Raw genomic sequence first — 26,677 nt, 5'->3', positions numbered from 1 at the left:
GTAAGTCGTCCTTTGACCAGGACATGGATTTCATGCAGTTGTTTCATATTTTGTATCCATTCTCTCTTCACCCACTCGTCGAGTGTGGCCTAACTGAAGCGATGACCACTAACATGCCAACTAGAGTGTGCTCTGTCATGTAGATCACTTGGTTTATCTCTATATCATGTTGAGCACCATAAGTTTTGTTCCCACAAAAAATTTGATAAGAGGGTGGGGTTTGTTTTGGGATCCTTAAAGGGCACAACAAAAGGGGTGGGGGGAGGGTTTGAGGAGGTCAAGCATGGGATATGTGCTCCTTGTTCAAGGCCAGAAGGAAAAGGAGTTTCTATAGAGGGAGTAGGGTCGCATGAGGGGAAGGGGAAGAGAAGGAGGTAGAGTATTATTGGGGGGGGGGGTGAGAAGTTAGAAGCTAAAAGGGGTCAATAAAGATAGTAGATGGGGGAGCTGCACTTCCCTACGAAATAGGCATCCTTGATGAGATTGGGGGGCCTTGCTAAAACCAAAAATCATGCAGGGAGGGGAAAAGGGAGGGAAAATGGTGAGGGGAGGGAGGGACCTCACAAAAACATAGGGGAAGGAGGTAGGATGGGATCCATGGATGAAATAGGGGAGGCTCGATGGTGTCTAGCTAGCAAGGAGCACATGCTGGATTTCTCTTGAAAGAGACCAGTTTGGAGAGCTACATGCAAAAATGGAGATGACAGGAGTATAAATATACATGCAGCAAAAATTGGAAAGAAACAACATCTTCGCTTTGAAAGGGATAAGATGGATATTTGGACTTACCAATAGGAGGAGCATTGTTTTGAACAATGAAACGACCCTCCACAGGGTTGTGTGTTCTCGAGGGAAGAACCAAGACAACAAATTCCTCCAGAAGGGAATCCAAAATTGTTCCCATGACATGTTGACTGTCCATTTCGCTGCCATGAATAGGAAGGAATGCAATCAGAGGATCCATGGTTTCCAAGCCGTTGGGGGAAGACTTCACGCCTCAGGAGATGGCAAGAGGAGAAGAAAAATTGTTTGGCCTTTGAAAGGGTCTGCTAAGTAATCCAAGAGGGTTTCCTACATGGTAAAAAGGATTTACCCTAGTTATAACGCCTGAATAACTACATGCTGACACCTGTACTGCAGGGCATATTTGAGGAAGGAAGTCTCTGTCAGTCAGGAAACCATTGGATAACCACTGAGTAACTAGAGTATGGAGTCAGATTTAGAATTTTCTAGATGGGTAAAGTAAATAGTGTGGGATCTTGTCCTACTGCAAAACTTAACCTTGATAGTAATGCAATTAGTCAAATTAAATTATATAAATACTTTTACGAATGACATAAGTTAATATTTTAAAATTTGATTTTCTAATTGTTTTTATGAATATTATAATACTTTTTAGTGATAAGAGTTTTTTAAGAATATTACCATCGTGTGACTGTTATTAGTTCCTACTTCAATAAGGACTATAGCTTTTGCTTTGCGGTCAAACGCCTTTGCTATGTATTACTTCATGGAATTGTTGTTGTGTTAACTAAAGTTTTCCAAAAATGTTTATTAATTTCATTTTTATTATAATTGAAAATTATATTTTTAATTTTTTAAATTCTTAATTTTATATTTTTTGGCTCAATGAATACTGGTGTGACATAATACTTCTGGTAGAGAAAATTTTAATTTCAATATTTGTCAGACATTAAAAATGATTTCAAAATATAAGAAAAAAATTATGTTATTGGTTGCTACAATGGTTGTCGTACTGCACATCATAATGTTCATGATTAATCTATAGTGAGATGATTAGCACTACACAGTGGGATGATTAGCACTACAGTTGATGGCTTGATCTGTAGCCGATGATATGGCATATCTATTTTCATTCCTACATGCTAATGGATACACAAATCAATTTACGCCATTACAAGTCCTTGGTTAGCTAAGACAAGAATTTAGGAACTGATCCGGATCTTCAGGGGTTAAGATATGGAGACATTAACCTTGAGAGAAAGGAGAGAAACACATAAATTTCCCATAAAATAAAATTAAAATAGAAAAGAAACAGAAGCACAAATCTTTCTTTATTAAATGAAGAAATTATTTTCACTACATTGTCGCGGACCCATTTGTCCTTTTACAAAGTGAGGCTTTTTATTTATAACATTTTTTGAGATACAATACCATGGGTAGATACCATGGGTAAATACCATGGGTCAATACCAAGGGTGGATTCCACTTTCCATTCAGATCAATCCTCTCCATTAGGAAGCAAAGGTCCCCATTGCGTGAAGTTCCCTTCGGAGAAGCCTTTGTTGAATAGGAGCAAAATTGTGGGTATGTGGATGACCCAAAACCAAGTGCTATTGAAGACAATGGTTTTGCATGGTTGGCCCACAACTGAGGGTTTGTGGATGACCCATAACCATGGTGAAAAAAAATTTGAGGATAGAGATACCATGTAATGTTTGTATGCCAACTATAATACTTGTAGTGCGCAGCTTAGCAAATGGACTTCGATGGTAAGGGTTTTGTGTGGTTGACCCATAAGCATGGGTTTGTGGATGACCCATAACTATGATGAATGAAAATATGAGGATAGAGACACCCTATAATGATTTTGAGCCAACTATGATGCTAACAATGTGCGCCTAGCAATTGGACTTCGAGGGCAAGGGTTTTGTGTAGTTGACCCATAACTATGTGTTTATGGGTGACCCATAACCATGATGAATGAGGGTCAGAGGATAGAGATACCATGGACCTCGAGATAGTTCACTTGTTGTGGTAGAAATTTGGAGGCTTATCTGGTGGCTTATCTTTGTAGATCCTCACTATCCAATGAGATGTTGTAAAGTCTTCCTCCAAGTATTCAAACTTCACATTTTTTATTCTCGTTGTTGGGAGTTGATAGTACGACCATGACATTACCTTGGCATTAGGACGTGTATTTTATCGTAGCTAGAAATACACTAAAGCCAAAAATGATATTGACACCATGCTCTGTATATTTCTTCCATTATATTTTTATATTATTCCACCAGTTAGTAAGATGTTTCAAGCCACATAGAGCAAATAACACTGTCAAAATGATCCTTGTATGATTCTAAAAACACTACATTCTCCAACAAATTGTCCTTGGAAAATAGGACATTAATGTCAATATGTTTATTTATCCATACAAATTAACCAATGTTTTGTGCAACCATATAGAAACCCCCAACAATTCATCTTAGTATTTGTTAAATTTGCAGTAAAGGGGACAAACTGCTGACTTGAGGCTGTCACTATAAGTTTCCCTATATCTGTCTACAAAAGTGGATGGGGTTGGAAGTGCCAAACAAAACATAGAGGGGCAAGCATAATGTTTCATGCTTCCCATGGACCTCCCTCCTTTCCTACCCTTTTTGGAGAAAATGTTGCGGATTACAATGTAATATTTGAGATCATTGCGTCCTTGAAACTGGTCATGTTAACATTCAATTATGTAGCTACTGCCAACGCACAATCCCCAATAATGAAAATTAGTGAGACATACTAACATTGAAAATATTTATCCCTAGTTAGGTACCCATGAGTTCTTTATGATCCAGTGGGAAAGATAGTCCAAAAGAAATCAAACCTAGAGCTGAAGACGCTAATGGTTACATAAGGACAAAGGAAGAAGAAGATGCAAGTGATCACAGAGCATAGGAAATAGAACAAAAAGAAAGACATGACAGAAAAACAAACTTTATTATTAGGGGAATAAGAGATTATGGGAAGAATGAAAGTACTCTCAATTTGACAAGAGACTTTCTGAAAGAGAAACTACATTGGAAAGGGAAAATTTTCCAAGCAAGAAGGGTTGGGAGGATATGTGAAGAGAGGCCTTGACCCATAAAAGTCACCATGGCAAGTGTAGAAGAAAAACGACAGCTTTTGGGCAAAAAGAAACTTTTGAAACGCTCATACTTCATCCTCGATGAAGATTTAACCAAAAAATAACAAGAGTAGAGAAGGGATGAAGTGGAGAAAATTAGAAAAGCAAGAAATGAAGGGAAAAGGGCATGGTTGTACAATGGGAAAGCCGTTATTGCAAGCTGACAGTAAAGGAAAAACAGAGAATTCAATAATATAGATGAAAACAACAAGAGCAGCATGGACAAAAGGGGGTGAAAACTTAAATTTGAGTCTTATGTGTCAAACTGCGTAGCAATCAAATCCTACCCAGGTCTACCTAAGTTTAGTTTGTTGGAATTATAGAGGTTACCCTTGGAGGAGAGGAGTTGGGTTAGGGCCTATTGCGGAAGGTAGAGACATAGTTTGTGTCACGGAAACTCATGAGCATGATGGTTGCAAAACTCCTGTGTTTGATGGTTATTTGAAGTTGGCAGTTTGGAACAAGGTAGCAGAAAATGGCAAAGGGTATGGGGGAATACTAGTTTTAGTGAAAGAAAAAGAAGGCCGTCACATTCAGTTAATTAAAGAAGATGCAAATAAACAATATTTATGGTTGAAAATATCAGAGAATGAGAATCACATAAAAATTGCAGCGTGCTATTTTGCCCCTCAAGTCTCAAAAACTTACAAAAATAAGGGGCTTGACAACAACGACCCATATGCAGCTTTAAAACAAGATATTGTTGTGTACTTTCAGCAAGGAGAAGTTCTTTTAGTGGGAGATTTCAATGCTAAAACAAAAAATAATCAAGCTAGCATCCTTTGTTGCAAAGAGGATAACAATCCTATTTGGCTCACTGAAGAGGAGAATCCCCAATGGGTGAGGTGTTCAGAAGATGACAAAGTTAGCAATCATTTTGGAGATGAGTTGCTTACACTGTGTGGGGCTTTCAACCTAATTATTTGCAATGGTCTAGATAGATGGAAAAGGTCTGGGAACTTCACTTGCAACACATACAATGGGGCAAGTGTCATTGACTATGTGATGTGTTCACAAAGCTTAATAGAAAATATAGATGAAGTTAGTATTGGAGAGCATATTTGGGACTTAAAATCAGACCATAACCAAATTTTTATAAGGTTATCATGGTTAGAAGAAAGGAAACATAAGAGGAAAACCCAATGCTCTCGACAATCACTATCAAGGGGCAAAATTCTTCTAACACAAGAAAATGGTACTATCTTCAAGACAATGTTAGAGAGATTAATTCAGAAAGAGAAAACTGGTTTCAAACACTTCAGCAACCATGAGTTAACAAATATAATCCAAAGTGCACTTGAGAAGTGCAAAAGAGCAAAAAATAGGAAATCAAAATCAAATTGCTTTCCTGTAAATGCTTGGTTTGATGAGGAATGCAAAATGGCAACGAGAACCTTGAAAAAGGTAGGAAAAGAGAAGAGGAATGTAAATTTATATAAGCAGATACTAGAAAGGAAAAAAGATGAGTTCATGCAAACAAGGAGAGAAGAGTTAATATATTTAAGCCAGAATAATCCAAAGCTTTTCTAGCAGGAACTACAACCAAGGAAGAAGCAAATTGAAAATAATATTACAGCCAATCAATGGTTTGATTATGCAAGGCAACTCTATGAGAAAGAATCTGAGGCGAAGTCCCCCCCTAGGATCAACACAAATTCAAAGCTCTTCACATTACAAGAGGTGGAGAATGGAATTAAGATGCTGAAAATAGGAAAGGCAAAGGACTTGGTCGAACTTCAAGCAGAGTATCTAAAATGGGGAATGAACGCTCTTGCACCGCACATCATGAAAATATTCAACAACATCATTCAACAAGGATTCCCAAGAAATTGGACAACTAGCCTAGCAATACCCCTTTTTAAAAGTGGAGACATTAATAATCCATCCAACTATATAAAAATTATGATCAATTCTTTGTTTGCAAAGCTTTTCGACAGCATGGTAGAAGACAAAATTAGCAAGTGGGAAGAAGTAAAAGAAAAGAGAGCAAGAGGACAGGCGAGTTTTAGGCTGAAACATTCTATAGTGGATCATGGCATCACGTTGAGACACATTGTTGAAAAGGTTTGGGAGGACAAAGAAGAAGTATTTTGCTACTTTGTTGGCTTCAAAAAAGCATTTGACACAGTCCCTAGGGATAAGTTGTGGCGTAGAATGGAAGAACTTGAAATTACTGTGCATTATAGAGCCACTATCCATAGACCTTATGAAGAAGTGAAAATCAAAATTAAAACCTCAGTAGGTACTTCAGAAAGCTTTAGAAGTGACATTGGAGTCAAGAAAAGTTGCCCTCTATCCCCTACTCTTTTTGGTCTATATATTGATAAATTGGAAGAGTGGCTAAATCTGGAAGGGGGAGATGGTGTTTAGTTGGGGAGTTTGTAATAAAGCTTCTTTTATATGCTGATGATATTGTATTGATTTCTAAATTGGCCCATGGATTGCAAATGCACTTATATGCCCTTTAGCATTTTTGTAGAGCAGTGGGGATGCAAGTCAATACTAGCAAGACCAAAATAATGTTTTTTTCTATAAAAGGAAGCATAGCCAGCATACTTTCTTCTTTGAAGACAACATTATTGAATAAGTAAAGGAGTACAAGTACCTTGGGATTGATTTCAACAATAAACTCAATTGAGAGGACTGCAAAAAGAAGAGAATTTTAGGAGGGTGGAAAGCATTATATGCTCTTCAAAACAGATGTAGAGAGGCAGAGTTATGGGATTGAAAAACGATTAAAGTGCTTTTTGGACTCCTAGTTTGTCCAATGATGCTATATGCGTGTGAATTGTGGGCTAGCAACATTACCGTCTCAAAATGGAAACAAATTGAGAAAATCCAAAAACGCTTGATCATGAGCAAGTTCAAAATAAAAAGTTTTGTACCTTATGAGATAATGTTGAGTGAAAGAGAAGCAACTTCCATTGAAGCAATTGCTATGGTGCGGCTCATTAGATACCTAAAAAGAATTGAATAAATGAGAGTAGGTAGATGGCCTAATATTATCTTCAATGAAGGCATCAATGAAAGAAAGAAAACATGGATGAAACAAAACTACACATGGATGCAAAAATGGGATATCTACCTCAATGCTTGTCCCACAAATAGCAAGGAGCTAAAGGATTTTGTTATGGAGAAGTTTCATAAAAAGGTATGGGGAAAAGAGTTGGGGAGAAAGAAGAAATATTACATTGAAGAATTCAACCCTACGTGTGATTTACAACAAAAAGAGTTCATTGGAGCTAGCATTTCGTGGAGGGCAAAGGTTCTTATTGCTCAATTAAGGACCAACTCACATCAACTTCGGTGTGAAACAGGATGGTGGAAAAGGCCTAAAGAAGCTTGGGAAGAAAGGGTGTGCACATTTTGCACGTATGGGGCTGTAAAATCGGAAAAACATTTCATTTTGGAATGTGATGCATTTAAAGACATTAGAGAAAGTTATGATAACATGTTAGCATCAGTTTCCTGGCATTGTCTTTTTAGCGAGGAGATCGCTGGAAAGTTGAGTCAACTCATCATCAATTTGAATCGGAAAAGGACTGAATTGCAAAGAGTGAAAAACAGGGAACTCTTAGTCTCATAGACTATTTGTAGTCTTGTAGACCTTAAAATATCATTTCATTTCATTTCATTAGGGTTTGTCCTTCATTCTAATGGGAACAAAGCCTGCAAAACCATATCCTACCAAGAGCACACAGTGATCCAAGTTGTGGTTTCTGCAAATGTATGGGGAAGATTCTGGGGAAGATACTCCTCATACGTATTTCTGCATAAATGAAACATTAATTCCCACTTATAGACGTCCATTTTTCACTAAATTTGCAGCAATTTGATCTTCATCAATGAAAAAGAGCTGGAATTCGAAACATGTGCTACAATTTTATTCTTATTAAATATGCAAGTGTTGTTGTTATTGTTTTTTTTTTTTTTTCTTCCCGTATATGGATAGTCCTCTTCCCTTTCCAATCCACTGGCTTTCAGAGTACATTGATAAGCACTTGCCATCAGTCCGCCATTGCAACCAAAATTACATTATCTTGAATCTAAAGGATCACGCCCGTGATCATAGTACACCAATTTTTGCTCGCTCAGGCTCACCAACTCCCCTGTCTTCAAGAAATTTGCACCCTCTAGTGCCCTGGTTGTGCTGAAAGCCCAGCAGGAACAACATGATCCCTAATTCTTGACCTCTATAACAATTCCCTTCTCTCTCCAATCAAACTCCTTCGGTAGATCGTTCATGGGGAAAATTGGAGCACCGTGGGCATCTTAGGGCGGTGGTGGCCTGATCCCTAGATACTTTCATCGAAACTCCTCGTGTCAAATAAGAGAATTTGGTGACGCCATGGTAGGCATGGGGATCAAGCTTCTGGTGCTTCAAGGCTCTTAACAAATTGCTATTGAAGGCGCCGAAGCAGTGCTCGTGCTCTTTCGGCCCGGAGTACTTCATACCGTAGCACTTGATGAAGTGCCTCAAGGGCACTTCAACATTGAACAGGGTGCTTTGAGCATCGAGGATCTGAATCTACTTCACCCGTCACTTGATGAATAAGATCATTGTCGGGCCTTATGGCCAAGGAAAGGCAAATAAGAGAGGAAATATAGAGAGCCAAGAACAATAGCATGGAGGATCCCATAGTGGAGCAATTACAGATGATGGGTATTGTACCTATCAAGGGAAAATATCGAGGGATTCAAATCGATTCACCGTAGAGATGTCAAAGTGTTGGAGCGTTGAAAGCACGCATAAGAACATTGTAGTTTTGCGTCGACCTATCATAAAAGAAACCCTCAAGGTGTTTGGAATTGAGGAAAATTTGATTCTTGCATGTTGATTGCCTCTACTCCTTGAATACTGTCTCCACGTCTATCGCCTGGAAAAAAACATGTATCGTTGATCAACGAAAAGACTAGTGAGTGTAATTGGCATATGTCGTGAGTACAAGAGAAGCAAATTATGAAGATAATTCATCACTTTATATGGCTGTCAGTCTGAGAAAATTTGTAGGAGAATCTTAAAACCCTGATTGCAACGTGGTCATAAAATACTATGATACCACTGATTGCCATGGAATCATAAAACACTATGATACCATTGGATCTTGGGGGTCAAGATATGGATACTTGAACCCAGAGAAAAAGATAGAAACATGTAAATAAAACAGAAAAGATAAAGAAGCGCAAACTTTTTTTTTTTATTGAATGGAGAAATTATTTTTGCTTATTCGGTGGATCAATCTGTGCTTTTACAAAGTAAGACTTGTTATTTATAGAATTTGGTTGAGTTACAATATCATGGGCAAAAACCATGGGTGGATGTCAATTTCCATTTAGATCAGATACAATACTTGATTTATAGTCTTCTCTAAATATTATACAACTTCAAAGTAAACACAAGAGAAAGATATTTACATAAAAATGCTAACATCCATATGTCGAGAAAACAAATGAAAAACTAAAATACGTATAAAGAATATAAACATGGCTAATAAATTCAATTGATTGAAAATGTAGAAACATTGTCATAACAAAACTTAATAAAAGTTCAATAGAAATAGATTATTGCCTAGGTTTAATGTAGAGTTCCATAAATAGTAAAGATATAATATGCAGTACACACATCTCAGCAATCAAAAAGATGAAAAATATAAACAATAAGAATAATACACAATGGAAAAACCATAAGGATATCCTTCATTGAATAACTTAAAGAATAATGTTCAGATATCATAAAAACAAACTTAGTAGATTTCAAAATATGCGTTTAAGAGGTTCTTAACAAATGACCATGTTTTTAGGATTGTATGGGGCAAATGCAAGCAACTATGAACAACAAATTAATTAAATTTTGCCACAACCAACTCAGAAAAAGTGTACTAGTATGCTACTTCAAAAGGAGTCAATATATCAATATCCACAAAAGTGCAACAAGTTTTAATCATAATGACTAAAATGAGAGATACATCTAACAACAAGAAAGATGGTTTAGCTTCTATCAATGTTGTTATTTAAAAGAATCCCTTTAAACTAGAGTTTGTAAGATGCAAATATCTAAAAAAAAAGTCAAATACCCAAGTGAAGAATAAAATTCATTTCATATCAAACTCTGTAGCAATTGAGGGATCTTGTCTTCATCATATGAGCATATATTTGTAGTCAAGTTGTCTTCATAACCGTTATGTAACTATTCATTTTTCATTTTTTTTTTCTTTTAACTAATCATAGGTTGGGTTAGGTCAAAGGAAAGACAATGAAAGTATGCTTCTAAAAAATAGGAGTGTGTAATGACTCAAAAGCGGGGTGGACCCACATCCATGTCATAAAAAAATTCCAAACGACCACGTTATTCCAAATTAAGATGTAAGATAATTTTCATATAAATATCATACATGCACACATCACATACAATTTGAGTTATTCGAATTGACAACCTAAAAACATTAACACACACACACATTTATATATGACAGAGTCCAAAAAAATGCATGTCTGTGAATCCAATGTTGAAACAAAAAATCATGTTTCCATCAAATTGTATATCAAAAATATATGACATATTCAAAAACTTAATGTTATTAAAAAATTAAACCTGCAACCAGACAAAAAAATTTATAAGCAAATGCTGTTGGATTGTCTTGTTTTTTGCCAAGAACTTTTCCATTGAAAAGGTAGATTACTTTATCTCCATGTATTTTTTTTCACCTGTCTCTAGAGGCAGAAGTAGTGGAGATAGTCGCTTGTTTAAGGGGTAAAACTCAATGGGGAGCCTTTTCTAGATTCACATTTGTAGGGTTTATAGACCATGTCTCAAGGTTGGTGGATTTAACTGCTGAAATTTCAATAGATTTTCCAGTTTGGGCATTGCTAAGGTGAGCACAAGCATTTGTAGTAGGGGGAATAACATCTTTGGATTTTGAATAAGGATTGATTTCTCCAGAGGCAACGAAGAAGCATGAATAGAAGGAGAGTGAGAATGACTAGAGGGATGATGAATTGCATTGGGGTCATCTCCCCAACATTTATTATTAGCATTGCATGGATTTGGGACTCGGTTCTAGCCATCATTAATATCCCAAACATCATTATTTGGATGTGGTCCAAGAATCTCATGTATATTTAGGTGAGGCCTAAGAGAAGGAGTGACACTATTCTGGTACATAGGATGGAAGTAAGAAACATTATGGGATCTACGATACAGGTGACCTAGTGGCCAATTGATGAAATTCATTAGAATCAACATTAAAATGCACATAGAAGAAAATTTTCTTATTCCTCCCTGTATCTGTAATAGACCCCCTACTAACCCTGACCCAAACCAAGGGTAGAAGAAGGTAGTTACTATGATGATTTGACCTCCAACGTCCCATTATGAAAATGGGGTCTAATTTTTTTCATCTTTTTCAACTTCCTCAAAGCTTAAAATGGGCAACATCATTGCATTCATCTCGTCGATACCTTTCCAACGATATAAAATTTTCTTCAATCTGACTCTTAAATCAAAAGATATGGTCTATTAAAATCTGGCCTATAAGGCTCTGCGATGTCATTTTACCCACATGACACCCCATGTAGTGCCCACGTGGCCTCTATGCCACCTAATGAGTCTACGTGGAAAGTACATCAACCTTCGTGGTCGATGGTGTCCCTTCCTCGTGACACACAAACTACTTACATAGGAGTCCTCAACACTGACTAACTTGATTGGCCCGACCTCTCGACCCCTGACCTTATTCAAGCACAATACCTGTTTGGGTGTGAACTCACCCAAGTTTCGTCCTCTGGCTGACTCGCTTGACCCCCAACCTAGTGGGTCCCATAGGTGAATTTAAGCCTACTTTGTGAGTTTTTATACTTCGACATTTTTTCTGATTTCCTTAGAAATCACCCAGGCCTGAGGCCTTCACAACTCGACCGCCTGGTTAAAATTGGACTTCAAAAGATCAAGAATGAAGATTCCATGTCTTTAACCTCTCTCTCGGTGCATCATGGCCATGGAGGCCACGAATCCACGCATTTGAATGCATCAACTATACTTCACTAAAAATACACCGAATTCTTACTCTCAAGATCCGCTGAAACGAGCATAAACATACATAAGAAACGTGCATGTAAATGCACTTCTCAAAATCACAGGGAATTTAGTCTAGTTTCCTAAATGTAATATAGACATGCATATCTTTTCAATAAACAACTCACACTATTCAAATAATACGTACAAGGTATTAACTTAGACACATCAACATATTTATGCATATGATACATTCCAACCATTAGCATGAATTTTATGCTCAGAACAACATAGGGAAGCTAACCTTTTACAGATCCAAGAAAGAAATTCAACATTTCATAATTACAGAGTAATTTCAACCATAACATAGATGGACCCATCTACTTTACTCAAGAAAAATGATAGAGTTTAAGTTTATAATTTAACATAGGAATTGGCCACTACTCAACAAACAAAAGAATTGGCATTTCCACTTACACACAAGAATTCACATTCCTCAACACCATCATAAGCCTATAACCAATTTTTGATGGTTCTAGATTCTGCCAACATACAGGGGGTCTCCTTGATGTGAAGTCCCAATTAGACCTCACACCATTTGGAGTAGGAGCCCCATATGGAGTATCGGCCAGGCCACCATAACTATAAGGTTTTCCTTGGATGCAATGGATAACAAAAGATATTACACACATAATCTTTGAAATAAACAAGTAAGTTGACATTGTGAAACATCAATTGCAATGTGTAAAATGAGACTTTCATGAGGGGAGAATAAAGAGTGAGTCTCTGGCAGGAAAGTAATAGTACTAAACTAAGAGAGGCACATAGGACCAAGGAAAGTTTCGTTAGTTATCTAGAAAAATAGTCCACATAGACACAATGATCATTAAAGAAAATACAACACGCATTGAACAAGATAAGTACCAAATCCAATGAAGTAGTTCAATTTCCTTAGTACATATGAATATAACATATACCACAAACATCTAAATAATAGTCTTACAACATTTATGATACATGCATGAAAATGTGTTGGCTCAATGAGCTTCTAAATGTTAAGTGAAAGATCCAAGTACACATTTACAATGGTGAGCCACTAGCTCTAGTAGTGGAACATTAAGTCACTTCTTTCTTCTCCAAAAGAATGATATTTTCTCCTATGCCAAGCTACATAAGCCAAAGCTAGCTCTCCAAAGCCTAAGCCTCCAAAAATCCTTTTGCTTGAGTTATGAGGTTTATTTTATAACAAGAGGAATGAACTTTCATATCCCCTATGACTCTTGAGCTACCCTCATGACTCTTGGACTCCTAAATGACCTTTGAACTTCTATTGACTCTTGGGTCCACATGTGACTTTTCATATTCCACATGTGACTCTTGGACTTCCACACATGTACATTTTGTCATTTTCCCTTTCGATAATACATCATTACATTCCACTTCATGTGGAAAGACACATTGAAACATATGACATTGTGATGACACTTGTACAAGCCATGACTTAGCATTGATGGCATGGAACTACATGATGATGAGAAAATTCCAAGCTACTCTCCTTGCTATCATGTCTTCAATCTTCTTGATAGATCTACTTTTTCATCTTCACCCTCCAAAGGGTCTTGGATCAATGATGGAACCTTCTAAGGTAACATGATATGTCTCCATTTTGTCATCGTCCATGATCTACTTCATGTCTTCATGTTGGTTCTTCTTTGTAAGTGCTTCCTTGTTCCTTCTCCTTGTCATCTTCCTTGAGCATCCCTTGTCATACTGAGATGGTACACCTGCCAATGAAGTTCACTCATGACAAGGAAAAATCAATCTTGGAACCATTTATTCTATCCCTGCTTTACTCATGGAAGAAGTTGCTTGTGATGGGCCTGTGTAGGACTGAAAAGGAAAGGCGTGCTAGTAATGTCACAATTGAGCTTTCTAGTGAGTTAGGGATGACCCTAGTACTCACTATAAATATACTCTACACCAAAAGGGAAGGCTTCTCATGGTCTAGCACAATGGGAAAGTGCAAGAGGTAGAAGTGATGATATTGGTAACAAGAAATGCACTTTGTGCCAGGCTCAAGGGAGAAGGAGGCAGTGATAGTGCAGGTGAGCTTGACATTGAGCAAGTGATGACCCCACTGCTCACTAGAACTATGCCATGTGTTGAGGAGTCAAGAAAGGACAAGTCTTGGTGTAGTGAGGAAGTTTAATGGAAAAGGGTTGATGGATTGTTAACTAAAACTATACCAGGTGACATGAATGAGAGGCAGGCTTAAGGGACAACATAGTTTTTTTCAACATTGATATAATAAAATCTCCATTTTCCACTAGAATTGCACCATGCGCTAGGGAGGTAGGTAGGGCAAGTCTTGGGCACATTGAGGGGCTGCAATAAACAGTGGGAGAAGGACTAGGCACTGAAACGGCGACATGCATTGTACTAGAGAGGGAGGCTTCCAGGCTAGTGCAGTTTGCTTTGCAATGGCTGATTGTCTACTAGAAATGAGACCCACACTTAGGAAGGCCCACTATAAGAGGATATTGCACAGTTCATTGCAGGAGGCAAAAAAAGGTAAGTCACTTTACCTAGGAGATGATCATTGCATTGTGAGAGAGGAATGACCTTTGTATGGTACAATTTTCTTTTACAGAGGGACACTAGAAATGCTCCATGCAATATACAAGTTTGAATTTCCCAAATCTCAGTGTAGCGAGTTAGTGAATGTAACAAGGGTTAGGTGACTCCGCATTGAAGGCTATCAGTGTGTAGACATAAGAGATGTCCTAGAGAAAGACTCAGTACACAAGTCAAGGAGAAATAGATTTCATCAATGAGGCTTATGGATAGAAAGTTCTCATCACATGGCAAGAGGTTCATGCATACACAACTTGCACTGGGTAGGAGGACCCAAAAGAGCTCCAAAATGGCTAAGCCTTGTGGGACCAATAGAGTAATAGAGATAAAATCATTCGAACAAGACTAAAAAATGGATCACACACATGAATGCCATCAATACAAGCCAAGGGAATGCACAAGACTCATGAACAAAGCAAAATGACACTTATTTCTAAGTGTGACAGTTGAAACAAAGCATTATGACAAGTAGAACACAAGTTGTGACATAAGTGTCGACTGAAACCAGAAAGTGCGCTAAGCTGTGGGAATGTATCTAGCGCATATTCTAATGATAAGTAAGACCATATAATGTAGAAGAGTGCACTAGATCCACCTCTAGTTATTTGCAAAGGTGCATCACATACAAGAGTGAAATGGTTAAGAGCAACACTTGCGACCATAAAATGTGAAAATGACACTTGCAAAAGCGGAAGAAAGTGAAAGCGACATATGCTAGAGAAAACATAACATGAAAACATAACTTTTTAAAGTGAAAGCAAGCAAAATGAAAATCGTGAAAGTGAAAGCAACACTTATGAAAGTAAAGGTGAGCAAGAGCGATAATTGAGAGAACTCACTAGAATGATGAGACAAATGCAACTGAAAGTGAGAGTGAGACTGCCAATGGAGAGTGCGCACTGAATGTTAACATAGGTAGCACAATGCGATGTCTTTATGGACTACGTAGTCACTATCAACGATGATTGCACAAACACTGTAACTGAGCATTGCACAAGCTTTATTTATAGACTTTCATAGAAATAAGTAAGTTTGTGAATTCTTGAGCATGTGTGAGAAAGTGCCTTTGACACTTAGAGTCTGGGAAGAAGAGTTTAAAACTTCAAAAAACATCAACTGACCATGAAGTGACTATGATACACATGGAATGATAGATCGTAAGATCCTCAGTAGGCTCCAAAATTCAAGTGTAGGCAAAATTTTGGAGGGTGTTGATCGCAACGTCAACAAAAATATACTAAACATGTATCTATCATTCAAATATAAGAGGCATAAGAAAATACTTATCTTATATGGAAAAATAGACTGGTGATTGAGATTGGGACTTCAACTCTCCACCCAAACCTAGACAATCTAGAAGTTCTCTTACTTGAAGCTGTCATCCCCAAGCGAGATTCTAGTGCTTGAGGTGAAGTGCTTTTAAGAGGAAATTTCATCCAATATTGATAGCTAAAACATGATGTCACAAGCCTGATCTGGGTTCACCCACTAGCTACACAAGATTTCACTCAACCTTCCCAAATTTTATGGACATTATTAATACCCATGCCATGATACCACAACACAAAGAGTCTCAACTCACATTCAGGAGAGGAGAAATTAGAATCCACACCAAAGGAAGGTTCATCAATGGATAACCTACTAATGAATAAGGATATCACCTCTCTAGGTGGTTCATCAGTGATTTAAGCACCAAACCTTCATCCCCGAGACCACTCTTGGTGGTTCATCAACCCTCACAAAGACCTGAGTGACTCTTTCCAATCTAGTAGGTTCATCAATCCACAAGCTTCCAATGTTTTCTTCATACTTATAGGCAAGCCATTAATCTCTATAATTATTTCACAAATTAAGCCTCTATGAGGGTTCTTTAGATAGTTTAATCTCTCTAGAGCTTAATTAGTGTCATTTCAAATCACTTCCTACTCTGGCTTCCACCTTCTTCCCTTGAAGCAATTTTTTCGCAGATATTTTCACTATGCGTTCTCTCCTATATCTTTCCATGAGAGAACGAGAGAGAGTCTTCGTGCGAATGAATGACTTCCTTCCCTCAACTTGTTTTCGTGCCTTTTTGACAGACCAAACGTTTTTCGTTTTCCAAATATTCACACAGTCAACCCTTTGGACAACACAACCTATGTTGTCTTTAAATTTTTGTCTTGTTCTTGCTTATGGTTGGGGCTATAGGACACTTGGTCCTATCCTCTTCTTTCCCAGTCAGTTAAGTTTATTTCTGATTAATCCCATTTAAAGCCACTCAGCCAACCAACACTGATATTTAAAACAACAATTCCCTTAAGCAATCTCCTTCCTTAAGCAATCTGGAATCTATGTTCCCTTCTATCAACCTATTAATTAATTACAATTTATTTATAATGGGGAAAATTATTAAGGGATGTCATAGTATCCCACCAGCCAAGGGGCCTATTTCTTTTTCCTCATCCTTTGCCTTGTCCCCAAGAACTTGAACTTATGTTTGAAATTGACTAAAAATTAATCGCAACCAACCGAAACATGCTAAGTTAATTCATCAACTCAGTTTTCTTTTAAATTACAATAATCCAAATGCATCAACAAAGGTAACTATTTCTCATGTGGTTGAGTGAAGATTAGCTGAAGGGTGTTTGGATTATGGGAGTGGTAGGGAGGAAACACCGACTAGAGGCATGAGTGTCAGAAGCACTTAACAAAAACCACATTATTCCACTTACACTTTCAACCCTGTGATTTTTACCATTTTCTATTTTCTTTTTAATTTCTGGCTATTAACGGGGAAAATTCAAACTCAAAACTCTGTTATATTTTCAACATAATTTTTCTTCACATTTTTGGGAAAATTTAATTTTATAGTACCAATGTCGAAATTTATTTACTGATACAAACTACAAATGGGCATTTTCTTTCCTCGTTTTATATTTTTATTTTTTTGGAATATGGTTCTTTTGAGTATGATTTTTGGCATCTTAGGGGATACAGTGAGGATTTATGGTAACTAAAAGAATGGATTGGTGGAAAAGAGGCCACGAGAATGAGTAATACAAACATATAACACAATTTTTTTCTTGGAGGTTACTTGAGGTGAAAAAGAAAAAAGAAGACTATGGATGTGGAGAGGTCTGATATTCTTTTTTGGCCTTTTCCTTTTTTTTTTTGCTTAGAGTGTAAATGCTAGAGGGAACACAATATGGCTATAAGGAATACACAGTGCAATCAAAGAAGGGTGTGTATTTTTCCACAACATTCAAGAATCTAGTTTGAGTTTGAGATCACGATCACAAACACACTCAAATACCACAACACTTCTACTTTATACAATAGAATAACATGCATCTGTGAATCAACTAGTGCACATGACAATTTTTAACTTTTTAAACCCACTACTTGTTATATTACAATCTTTATTACAACAATCTTAGGGCTCCCTTACAAGGGATCATGGCCCTTACATACAACCCTGATATAAGGACACTACTAGGGCTTCGTGTCAACAATTATGACCACCAATATACCTTGAGCAAATAACACTTGACCTACTTGCTGACGGTGCACATCCACAACCCTTTTAGTTCACATACCTTGAACACATCTAGGGGTACTTTTCCACCCCATCTGTTGATCACTACAAATACATCTTTAATTGTCCAACTTGCCACTATCAATGATCACATATCCTTTTGTGGATCTAAACTTTGGTTCACTAATATGCCCATTAATAGCCCTCTAGGCTCCATTAAGATGTATTCTCATTGGATCATTTGGATCTTCCCTCTTATCCGTGATTTTCATTCTTGCAATCACTGAACTAGGAATCCATAACTCCACCTCCTAATAGTCCATTGGTTCATTCCATGAATACTGTATTTGAAGTCTTCTAGATCTACCCACTATCCATCTCTGTGCTGCTCCAAAGGTGTCGGAACTTAGGGCTTGATAACTAGCCCTCTTGGCTACCCTTTTGCTCCTTCAAAATTCAACCCTTAGGGCTTCCAAAACTACCCACTTAAAATCCTCCCTTTGACTGGTCTAGGGAACATATAATATTCCCACTAACAACCACACTTGGCTGAGCCAGGGCTCCAAAAATATTGATGTTCATTTCCCTTGAACAGGCCTCCAAAAACTCTTATTTCCTTCACAATACAAGCCCTTACCTTTTGCCCATCTGCTCACATTCATGTTCATGTTCAGAGGTTGAATACAACCAACTAGAAAATCAAATATATTCCACAGGTCCTTCTTTTCACATAGGGTCTCAACCTTTCCTTTTATGGATAGATCTTGAGCATATATTCACAGATCTCAAAATATATCCTTTGAGGGAAATATACCTTAAAAGTATCACTAAAATAGGGCATCCAAATCAATCCTTTAACAATGATAATACTTCCTTCTTATCACTGTTCTTAGGAATAAGATATACTACTGTTCCAAACCCTTGAAAATCCTCTCCACTTAGCAAAATATCTCCACGAATTCACCCTTTTTCTAGCAACCCTTGCATAGACCTAACTATTCGGCCTCATCCAAATGCACTAGAAATCCAAGATAATCATGTAACCTCACCTTATAAACATGTCAAACGTCGAACAAGACCACACAGGCCTTTGACCTATCTCACTTTGGTTTGATGTAGTTCGACCCTCCTGGCCACATTTAGCACCAGTATCTAGGCCTCTTCCCTTGCATGCTAAGGCTCACGACTCAGTCTTGCAATAATGTATAGTAAAATATGGCATTAAACCCCTTCTCTTATAGGTAACAAGATACTTGCCATGCGACCCTACTCTTGCAATATTTTTAGGCCTTTAGCCATCCTTTTCCCCATCAAATTAGCTTGCAGGCCTATCCACAGATCAAAGAAAAACACTAAGATGACTTAGTTATTAGGGATGAAGAAGACCTCCGTAAGAGCGATATATCTTGGAAAGAAACCCTCCTCCTTCTCTATGACTCTTCCTTGAGACTCCTTCATTTCCCTCTTTAGATATGGTTTCTCTTGGATCAGATAACGAACTCATGTAGCTCAATCCCTTCCTTGGGCTACATCTCTTTAGTCTCCACTATCAAATGATGTTCCTCACTTGATATATTGGCTTGATCCTTAGGCCTCTTAAAATAAATTCTCCTTTAGACTCTTAGGAGCCCTCTATATTTAGGGTTTTAGTCCTCCTGACCTTGGGAAATAATAATAATTTATTTTTATATCTTGAACCCCTTTCTTGGGATTTTGCCCACAAATTCTTTTGTGATGAACCTTCTCATAAACCGAGAACCTAGGGTTGTGGAATACCTCCTAAGCTACACAAATCAACACTCCCTCTTAGCAAGGTAGGTACTTCCACTACACAGAAGTAACGATCATCACAAGTGACACTGAACCATTTGGCATCCAGTACTGCAACATACCCTGCATAATGGACCATTCTCATCTTGGCAGTGTCACTGCCTCATCTCGTTAACCTTAAATATTTGAACCTCCATAGGGTTTCCCCCTATAATTCTAGACTCCCTCTGAGCCTACACAACCTTCACTAGTTCACACTGCTTCCACTACCTACACTCTGATCCACTGGCCCTTCAAAGTAGCTCTGCAACCATATTGATTTTTCCACAACACTCAAGAATTTGGTTTGAGTCTAAGATAATGATAAAAAACACACTCAAATGCCACAACACTTATACTTTTCATAGCAGAATAACATGCAACAATGAATCAACTAATGCACTATTATCAATGCTGGATGCCACCAACAATCATGGGATCTTCCTGATATGAAGTCCCAATTGGTCCTCACACTATTTGGAGTAGGATCCCCATCTGGGAAATAGGATCGAATACCATATTCTTAATGACTTGTCTTGGCTATAATAAAAAACAAAAGAGAAACACATAAACTTTTATGGTGACATTTTGAGAAGCCATGATTTAGTGATGGTGACATGGCACTTCATTGTAGTGTATCAATGCCAAGAATTTCTCCTTGCTGCCATATTGACATCTTCATGATAGGTCTTTCTTATTATTCAACTTCATTCTCCAAGATTCCAGTTAGGATATGGAGTCTTCAATGTGATCTTGATATTCCTTCTTCTACCGTGATCTAGTGTCCCTTTATCTCTTCGCTTGATGATCTCTTTAGATCTTCAAATTCACATTTATCTTCTTGTAACATCTCCTTGATATCCTATTTTACCATCATGTTTTCATGTCAAGATAATAACAATTGCAAATGGAATTTACACGTGATAAGATGACATTAGTCCTAAAATATCCTAGTCTATCATGTTTCTCATGCAACATATTGACTGAACTAGGATAATGTGTAGGATTAAGGAGGAGGCCTAAGGATTGCGTAGTGCACAGAAGTAGGAGGTAGCGTGATGCAGGAGCATCCAACTAAGGGCATCATGACTGGGTGTTGGTCTCAGCCAAGAAGGACAGGTTCAAAGACTTTTAATTTCATTTACGTTTAATGAATAAAACAGTGTCTAGAAACTAGTTTGTTTTATTATTATTAGTTAAGGAATATTAGGAACAGTACAGTTAGGATAGTGTCATAACAGTTACATTGTTTTGTCATTTTCTTAGTCCATCTTACAGATGTCTGTTCATAAACAAAAGTATAATATTGTAAATCCTACAGCACAAGAAAACCCAGCATGATCATCGACTATGTAACTACAAAGAGTAACTGTATGGTAACCGAGAATAGTTTGAGTAACTGTTTAAACACAACATAAAAACCAATGTAATACATTAGGGAGGGGTTCAATACATGAGAAGAGAAATACAATACAAAGAGTAATTTATTTCATCCGAAATATCTGAGTCCATCTGTAACAGTTTGTTGTAACATTTATTTACTTTTTCCCTTAGTCATTAAGTAAGAAAACTAAGCAAGTACTGTGCATTCCTACTGTTACACAACAATTTGTCACCGTCCCTATTATCCCTCACCCACACACTGGAGGACTCATTTCGGGACCTGTGAGAAGTGACATGACCTGAAACCACTTGCATCATATTCCTCTAAGTATGAACTTCATTTGCCCTGAAGACATCTCCTGCAAAATATCCATGAACACAGCTCTTTTTGCATTAGCGCGGGTCCACAGTTTATTGCCCGTGCCAATGAGGGAAATCCTCTAAAAAGGGCGCGCCATTGGAGCTCTGTCCCAGAGTCGTACTCGTGCCAACCAAATTGAGTAAAGTTTTTAACCAACAAGCTCCCGAAGGTTCTCTTCAACCCATTCACCAACTGAATCTATGTTGAGCTAGGATGGTTTGGCTTCGAATCTCCATAGAAGGGAAAGTGGTTTGCCACCTTTCATGGAAGTTTCCAAGTGATAAAACCAATCCCATGAATAAAGTGGTTGATCCTATCTCTTTCTTCTCTATCTATAAAAGCTTGCCTCTATGCCTTGAGCAAGCTAGTTACAATAGTTCTAGTTCCAGCATAGTGATAGAGAGTTTGAAGCTGCAAGAGCCTTCTTTGCACCCATTAGGCCAAATCTAAGTAAGGAGATTCTTGTCACCCAAAGAGAGAGAGGCTTGTTCCTCATCCCAACAAGCTTTGCAAGACTTGTGTAGCTGACTACCCAGCCAAAGGAGGATTTGACGTCAGAACAATGGTTGCATTCTTCTTTGTTATTTATTAATAATAGATGACTATCATTATGGTTCCACTCTCATTGTCTTATGTTTAATGTTGAGTTATATCTTTTCTGACTGATATATAATTGCATCTACTAGATTTTATGCTTGTATTCATGTTGTTCTTTGCATGTGCAGGTGTCCAATCACGGAGATCGTGGAGATCGTGACCGGCCGAGGCAAAGGAACGAGAGCAACGTCTCTTCTACGAACACTAGCGTTGGAATCCAAGTAGGTTCTCACCATCCACTTTTTATTTGCAATTAGGAACTTGCGTGATAGCATTGGATGATTGTTGTTAGACCCGGTCTGGGCTAGTAGGGATCGTCTCTGTCCGCAGAGAGGATTTACCTCTACAACACCTACCTATTACATTTTGTTTCTTTTCCATAGAACAGAGAGCGAACAGAGAAATTAAACGAGCATTCCCACCATGGAGTCTGGAAGCAAACATAAAGGAGTTCCACAAATGAAAGCCAACCACAGAACGGGCAGTTTGAAAAAGAATGAGAATGAAAACGTTGAGCAACAACCCCAGGACAGAGGTAAACGAAATATAAACAAAATTCCTTGTTAATTCTTTTTCATTACAAAAAAAAATTGTATACATTCAACAGTCCTGAGATACCCATTAAAACAACGGAAAGAATATTACAAAGTAGCAGAACCCTAAGGGTGAGGGTTTGGTCGGCGACTGTCAAAAGGTGGACCATAATTACAATTACCCAGGATACAACGAAAACCCATATACAAATTGGAACATGGGTCGCATAACAGCAAAGAACACCAGATGGAGGAGAATTGGGACTTGCCCAGTAAATTGATATAGGCCACCTAATTAACAAAATTGACAACAGTAGAAGAGAACGAGCCTACCAGAGAAAAGCCCATAGCAGTTTCATCGACCGCGCCGGTGAATGAACCCCCACCTGTACAAGCAATCCAAAGGAGCGCTGTTAGCCATATGCAAACATAGTAAAGACAAGAAGTGACCTAAGAAAGAGAAACTGAATGCACAGTTAATAAAATAGTTTTACCTGGAGAGTATTCACGTGGGAGGATCGAAACCCCACTGAGCCACAACCAACGGTGAAACCCTAAGACCAAGGAGTATACATTGTTAGAGCCGAAGGAAAACGAAGCAGGTAAGAAAATCATGGAGGAACAACTTACCTTATCAGAGTTGCGAAGCTGAGGAGGCCACTGTGACTGTGACCTGTAGAACGCAACACAGGCACCCACTAACCAAATCTAATAACCAGAAGAACTATAATGAAATGAAAACAGTGGAGCAGGGACAAGTATAGTAACCAAGCAGATGGAAACAGCTGAAACCCTCTTATACAAACAAGGAGAACCTCCACACTATGCCCAAGTAACCGGGCAACGAAATCACTAGAACAAGCGAAGGTGTCATGCCGACAAACAACAGAAACCATAGCTAGGCGCACGCAGACCCTACTGCCAAACCCCATACAGTCGCAACACAAACCCTCACTACCAGTCCAAACCCTTGGCGCAACAAAAACACAAGTGCAAAATGAAGAAATGACAAAGAACTAAGGGTTTAGGCGTTAACCAAGAGCAGGAAAACAGTAACCGAGGCAGGTACAACCAACACAACATCATTAAAATCCAACATAAATGCCATCCAATGAAGATCTAGAACAATCCTATGATTAGCGCCTAATCACATGTATTAAACCCCAAATCATTTACTAATCATTCAATTGTTGATTAAAGCATTGTTATATCATTGTTAAATATTATAAAGTGGAGTTACAGGCTAGTCCCATCATAGTGGTATCAGAGCAGGATTTAGAGTTTTCCCGAGAGATGGAAGTTGGAAGACGAGGATGAGGAAGAGGTGCTCAGAGAGCAGCAGATGAAGGATTACGGGAGGAAATTAGGATCCTTACTGCTCGTTTGGAGGCAGTTGAAGTAGGAAGCAGAAGCTGTAGTGACAACAGATGGATCGGATGAAGAAGGGCCGGAAATGAGATTGTTGAGGTCGGTTCTATTAGCGAGTAGTAAGCCTAAACCAAAAATCCCAAATTATGACGGCAGCTTGTCCACAGAAGTTCTGTTGGATTGGATCAACAAACTGGATAAATATTTTGAGTGTGAAGAGGTTAGTGAAGATCGGAGAGTTAAGTTCGTTGCAACAAAGTTGAAGGGACATGCAACCCTGTGGTGGGACAGTGTCCAAGCAGAGAGAAGAAGGATGAACAAGTTGCCAATAAAGAAATGGCCAAGGATGGTGGCCAAGTTGAAAGGTAGATTTCTGCCCAAGGATTACCAGATTGCACTGCATCAGCAAGTGCAGAATTTGAAACAGAAAGGGATGACAGTAAGAGAGTACACTAAAGAATTCTACCAGGTAAATTTAAGAGCTAGTTATACAGAGGAAACCCTAGAGAAACATCAAGGTATGTAAATGGTTTGAGATTAGAAATATTAGATGAAATCAACATTCTTTCCCCGAAAAACATAGAAGAAGCATACCAGAGTGCTATGAAGGTAGAATAGAGGATCACTAAAAAACAAAATGCTAGGAGAGGACGTGGAACTGGCAGAGGAAGAGGAAAATCTTATGGCAAAGGGCGAACTGCCAGCAATAGTGAAGAACGCAACAGCTCCAAAACTTTTGGGACAACAGAAAAAGGTGACAACACTAGAGGTGGCAGGCCATATTAGCGAGGAAGAGGAAATGGCCGAGGTAGAGGAGCTAACTATCAGTGCTACAGGTGCCACAAGTGGGGGCACAGATCTTTTGAGTGTCTTGAAGTGGAACAAGCTGGACAGAGAGGTGCGTATGTCGCACAACCAAAGGAAGTAGAGGAACCTCCCCAAGAAGCAGAAAATGTGTTGGAAATGGGGGAAGCCTTAGTTTTGAACAAAGTGTTGCTGAATCCAGCCAAAGAAACAATTAAACAAATTCAAAGGAAAGCATTGTTCCAGACAGTTTGTAAGTCACACGGAAAATGCTGTAAGATGATTATCAATAGTGGGAGCACAGATAATCTGGTTGCCACGAAGATGGTATAGAAGTTGGGGTTGAAGTGGTTGGAGCACACCACTCCTTACAAGGTATCATGGCTGCAAAAATGCCATCAACTGTTGGTGGATGAGCAATGCGAAGTTGAGTTTCATATTGGCAGATATAAGGATAAGGTTATTTGTGATATAATGCCGATGGATGTATGTCATATACTGCTAGGAAGGCCATGGCAGTATGACAGGAAGGTAGTACATGACGGGAAGACAAACTGTTATAAGTTTGTCAAAGATGGGATCAAGAAGACACTTGTGCCCATCAAGGAAGAAGAGACAACGGAAACAAGCGGGATGAGAGTGTTACTAATGGGTGGAAAATAGTTTTTGAAGCAGATTGAAGATAGTGAAGTGAACCATGCTATTGTTAGAAGAGAAAATACAGTGTTGTTATACATAGAGGTGTCAGATTTGCCTGTGGAAATTTAAGAGATGCTGCAAGAATTTAGCGATATAGTAGTGGACGACTTACCAGAAAAATTTCCTCCCAAAAGAAGTATAAGTCATCATATTGACTTTATACTTGGAGCAAGTCTACCAAAAAAGGCAACATATCAGATGATCCCCAAAGACAATGAGGAGATCAGAAAATAGGTGCAGGAATTTCTAGATAAAGGGCTAATAAGGTATAGTTTTAGCCCTTGCATAGTTCCAACAGTTCTCGCTCCCAAGAAAGGAGGAGAATGGCGAATGTGCACAGATTCGAGGGCCATCAACAAGATTACCATCTGGTACAGATTTCCACTACCACGGATGGACGACATGATGGACTGCCTGAGTGGGGCAACATATTTTTCAAAGATTGATTTAAAGAGTGGGTATCATTAGATTCGAATCCAGGAAGGGGATGAGTGGAAGACAACCTTCAAAACTAATGAAGGACTGTATGAGTGGCCGGTAATGCCATTTAGACTGATTAATGCACCCAATACCTTTATGCGATTGATGAACGAAACACTGAAAGCATTCATTGGAAAGTTTGTAATAGTGTACCTGGATGATGTATTAATTTTTAGCAAGACGAGGAACACTTTCGACATGTTCGAAGTGTGCTGGAAAAATTGCAGTAGAATAAGCTGCTGATAAATCTAAAAAAATGCACTTTTCTGCAAAAAGAATTGGTTTATCTGGGTTTCGTGATTGCAGAAAACGAGTTGAAGATGGACCTAGAGAAGATTGCAACAATTGTCAACTGGCCATCCCCAAAAAGTCTATTTGAGGTACGTAGTTTTCATGGGCTGGCAAGTTTTTACTGTAAATTTATAAGAAATTTTAGTGAAATCTGCGCACCTATGTTGGACACTATAAAGAAGGCAAGTCAGCCTTTTCGTTGGACTAAGGCAACAGAAAGGAGTTTTCAGCTACTGAAGAAGAAGATCACAGAAAGACTAATCCTAAGATTGCTAGATTT

At 38.3% G+C, this 26,677-nt stretch overlaps 1 pseudogene; it reads right to left on the bottom strand.

Moving 5' to 3' along the window:
* Nucleotides 1-3,550: 3,550 nt before the first annotated feature.
* On the bottom strand, nt 3,551-8,553 carry LOC149203966 (cysteine protease RD19A-like; annotated as a pseudogene).
* Between the last annotated feature and the right edge of the window lie 18,124 nt (nt 8,554-26,677).

This window comes from Pinus tabuliformis, chromosome 2_1 (genome assembly GCF_031772625.1).
Source record: "Pinus tabuliformis cultivar Carrire ecotype Pingquan chromosome 2_1, CPIR1, whole genome shotgun sequence".
Lineage (NCBI taxonomy): Eukaryota > Viridiplantae > Streptophyta > Pinopsida > Pinales > Pinaceae > Pinus > Pinus tabuliformis.
This window is presented reverse-complemented; position numbering and strand designations above follow the sequence as displayed.